The sequence below is a fragment of the Bacillus rossius genome, chromosome 3, assembly GCF_032445375.1.
Source record: "Bacillus rossius redtenbacheri isolate Brsri chromosome 3, Brsri_v3, whole genome shotgun sequence".
NCBI lineage: Eukaryota > Metazoa > Arthropoda > Insecta > Phasmatodea > Bacillidae > Bacillus > Bacillus rossius.
This window is the reverse complement of record NC_086332.1, coordinates 88,707,758-88,711,966: the sequence shown is the minus strand read 5'-3', so window position 1 is coordinate 88,711,966 and position 4,209 is coordinate 88,707,758.

The following is a 4,209-nucleotide window of genomic DNA, read 5'->3' as shown; positions in this document are numbered from 1 at the left end:
CATTTGTGTTTTAATAAATTTGTAAGATATTTTTTAAGGGTGATTATCATGTGTACTTGCATAATTTTTACCATTTCATGGATTCCATTTCCTTATTTTGTTTTTTATTTTGTGTTTTAGTTGTTCACAAAACCATTCATGGAAAATACATTTAATTAAAAAAGTGGAGTGTACAAGAGCACGCTGAACTATTTAAATTAATAACCTATCTTCAACTTTAAAGAGAAAAACAAATTCTGTGACCCAAATGCGAGCCTGAACGAACGCATAACTATCGTCGTACACATCACGAAAGAGTGCGGGGGCTATCAAATGTAGTTAACTCGGCAGTAGACAGAGCACGCACGTTGCATGTATTGGCGAGATATTGATATACGACTACGTGCGCACACTCTATACGGCAAGCAACATAACCAAACATGAATGATGCCAACTAGTGCTGGCTACATATTTTTAAGCGGTACACCGTGGCGACAGACGAATAGATAAATGTTATAAGGTTTAAAAACTGTCTTTAAAAGAAAATTTACACATCAGACAACTTTGTATTTCCGTTAATTAAATAAGTGGTAATGTCCGAGTAAATATTATATTTCTACAAAATACTAAGTTTTATACACAAAGCGTTCGGAATCTAATAGCAGGACCAAAAGCATCATGCAATGTTTACACAAGTTTTTTTTATCCAAATTTTGATGCCCTAAAATATGGGTGCGACGAATATGCGATAAAAGAGGGTAATGTTCTCAAACGTTTAGTCTTAATACATGTAAGGAATATTAAAACAAACATTTAATAGGCCTTTTGAGAATAAACACCCTAAAACAAAGTAAAAAGACATGAGGTACACTTTAGTCATAATAGGCCTTGAGCATAACAACATTTTAATGCCAAGTAGGCTTAACAACAATTCTGAAACTAAATAATTTAATTATTACTACAGAAAATCTGTTGCAATGTTGAATATGATTAAATAAGCATTTAATTTATACTCTCTATTAATAAGATTTTTTTATCCTGCACATGAATTCCCAAAAATGTTGTTTGCTAAATGGATATGTTTGCAACACTACACTCAAATCATTTAACCAAATAAAGTAGGCATGAGGTACACTTGCTATCAATTCTTCTGGCCTTTCTACCAGAACTGTTGCTGAATGCTGACTTGGGGACGGTGTAATATAAACGTTGATTGAATATATGTGCATTGGGAATATTTCTGCGTATTTGTGCTAACAATAAATAGGCAATAAAGAAATCTATATAATAGCTATTCATTATTTATTAGGGCTGGGCGATTAATCGAAAATTACGATTTTGATTCGATTCCATAAATAATCGAAATTGTTTCTTCTTTAAAATTAAGATTCGAAAAATTCGAACTTTGTCTAGGTCATTTGCATGGTGACAATTTCCACACATTCCGTTAAATTGCACATAAACTTTGTATGTACGTAAATCCTCAACAAATATTCCATTTAGCGACGTTCTTCATATCTACGAACTTTGGTTCTGCCAAACACTCATGATTCATAAGCAATATTTACCTCCAATCCTCTAAATAACAACACTCATTTTGTTCAAAATGGGAAAAAAAATCTTTATTACAAACGGCCGAGAACACATTAATTATGCAATTGGAAAGTCCACGAACCAATCGTCCAATAAGTTTCATTTCTGGGCTGTGAATATAACCTCAATCACCAAAAGCGGTAAATAAACGCTACCTTAGCTTCATAGATATACCGACGTGCACGCAACTCTTCCACAAAATGGCTGCCGAATTGTCTGCAACTTGAGCGCTAATGGTGGCAGAATTCAGTACCACGGCTTGGACATAAAAAAGTCTGATTCTTCCATCGAAGCTGTGCAGTTGTTGCACTATATCTGTGATAACCACTTTGTTTTTGTTCTGGGTTCCGCATTTATACGTTTTTTTTAAGTGAGGAAATTTGATAGCTACACATGTGGTAGTTGTGTTCTTTTTCTTTGTCTTAACATATATGCCTTCACTGCAGTATCACAGATGCCGACGACATTAATGGAAAATGCAAGAGCGTTAGTACTGTGGAAATGAGAAATGATCCATCATGCTTATTTTATTTTGTCACGTCCTCACGTCCAATACCGTGTTGAGTTTCTAGTGTGAAAACAATCTTTGTGCTGATTGTAGAAATGAGTGAAAACGTGAAAGGTGCATTTAAAGGTTGAAGTGCGGTTTGGAAATTTTACGAAAAAGTGTCAGAAACGCATTCAAAATGCAAAACATGTGGCAACAAACTTAAACAAGTTCATGGGAGCACAACCAGCATGGCTAAACATCTCGCAAAACACACTGACGTATATTCCGAATTTTTAAAATTGCAATCTCAAATGAAATCTGTGGTACTTCCATCTTCATCTGTACCCAAACAGAAAATTGTCCAGCAAACTGCATTTTCTAGGTTAGAAAAATATCCAAACGATCATCCCAGAGCAGTTTCCATTACCAGTGCAATAGGCAAAATGTTGGCAACAGATATTCAACCATTCAGCATGGTCCAAGATACAGGTTTTAGAGACCTCATGTCACTGGTTGAACCAAAATATAGCATGCCTGACCGTAGAACATTTGCAAGGCGTGTAATTCCAGATCTTTATGATCATCATCTTGAAAGAATAAAAACAAAACTGGCAACAGACATTGACAGCGGAATAAATTCCATAGCTTTAACCACAGACATGTGGACTTCACGAAGTAATGATTCTAAGAATGTTTGCCTACATTGGTAGAAATTTTTTTACACTTGTTTACCTTATGCATTTGCTCTAGAATTAAAGAATCGAATTGAAATCGAAATTTCAATTTTTTACAGTAATTTGAATCGGAATCGAATCGAAATGAAATCTGTGGAATTGCCCAGCCCTATTATTTATCATATTTATTCACCTAATTGTTATACAAGTTCTGTGACCATTGTGTGTGCAACTTCGAATCTCTGACTACATTACTTCAAATTATGCCCTTTTCATTGGCGTAGTTACTTTAAATCAGCATAATTCAAACAGTGTTACTTCGAGGGGCAGTACACAGTGATTAATTCTTTGAAATTTAATAAAAAAAAGTTTAGCTAAATAAAAGTTGATATATGTTTTATAAAAATTCACTATCCATTATGAAATCACAGTTTTGTATTAACAATATATTGTGTTATGTTTGGCAAAAGAAAAAAGTAACGTTCAACATTAACTAAAAAATTATCTTTCTTACAGCATGAAAGAAAATTTTTCCAACAATAAAATATCAACAAGTTAAATTTAAGTAACGGCAGCATAATTGGCGTGAGTTTAACCAAGGTTCCGTATTATCCAGATCCCACGCACCATTGACAACATAGACTTGAAACATTTTCTTGAAGACCTAGATAATGATCTAACTTGTTGGAAAACCTAAAGAAAATTAACTTCCAAAATACCATTTTTTACTGGTTGGGAAAATCATGGAGTGACATGAAAGCATCTACTCTGAAGAAAAAACCACAAGAAAAAAAATCACTCCAAAGAATATATCTAAACTGAAAAACAAGATGTTCTTATTGCTAGATACAAGATTTCATGGTTTTATTTTGAGTCCAATTTTATTTTTAAAACTAGAGAATTTCTGTGTTGTTTTTATTTTTATAAATCTGTTTTGTATACTTACTCCACCAAAATAGGATAAAATTTATATGCTGCATTTTTACGGTAAAATAATTTTAATAAATTGCTCTAAAAAAATATATTCATACCAATAAAAATAAATTAGTGAGCATTAATGATTTAATTGATTCAATAAGTGATGCACAACAAAATTAAATAATTTTTCTGATCCGTGCACTTTAGTACAAATTTTGTCAGGAAATAGCATTCCTTGAACTTCCAACATTAAAAAATTATTTTTTTTTTTTATGATTCAAATTAAGTTTTGGTTAAATGCAACTTAATTTCATGATATAACTTGCATCTACGTGTTTGCGATGTTTTGACATGCTTTTCAGTGTTGTTTCCATTTTAAAGCAATTCACTCTATCATCTTGTCCCCACTTATCACATCCCTATTACTCAAGATTTTTCTAATCCGAGGGTGCTGCAGTCCACATTAACTTGGTTAATTGAGACCCTAATGTATGTATAAATGTGTACTACCTTGCATCTACAATTTTGAAGCTACTAAGGTAACAATTACCAACA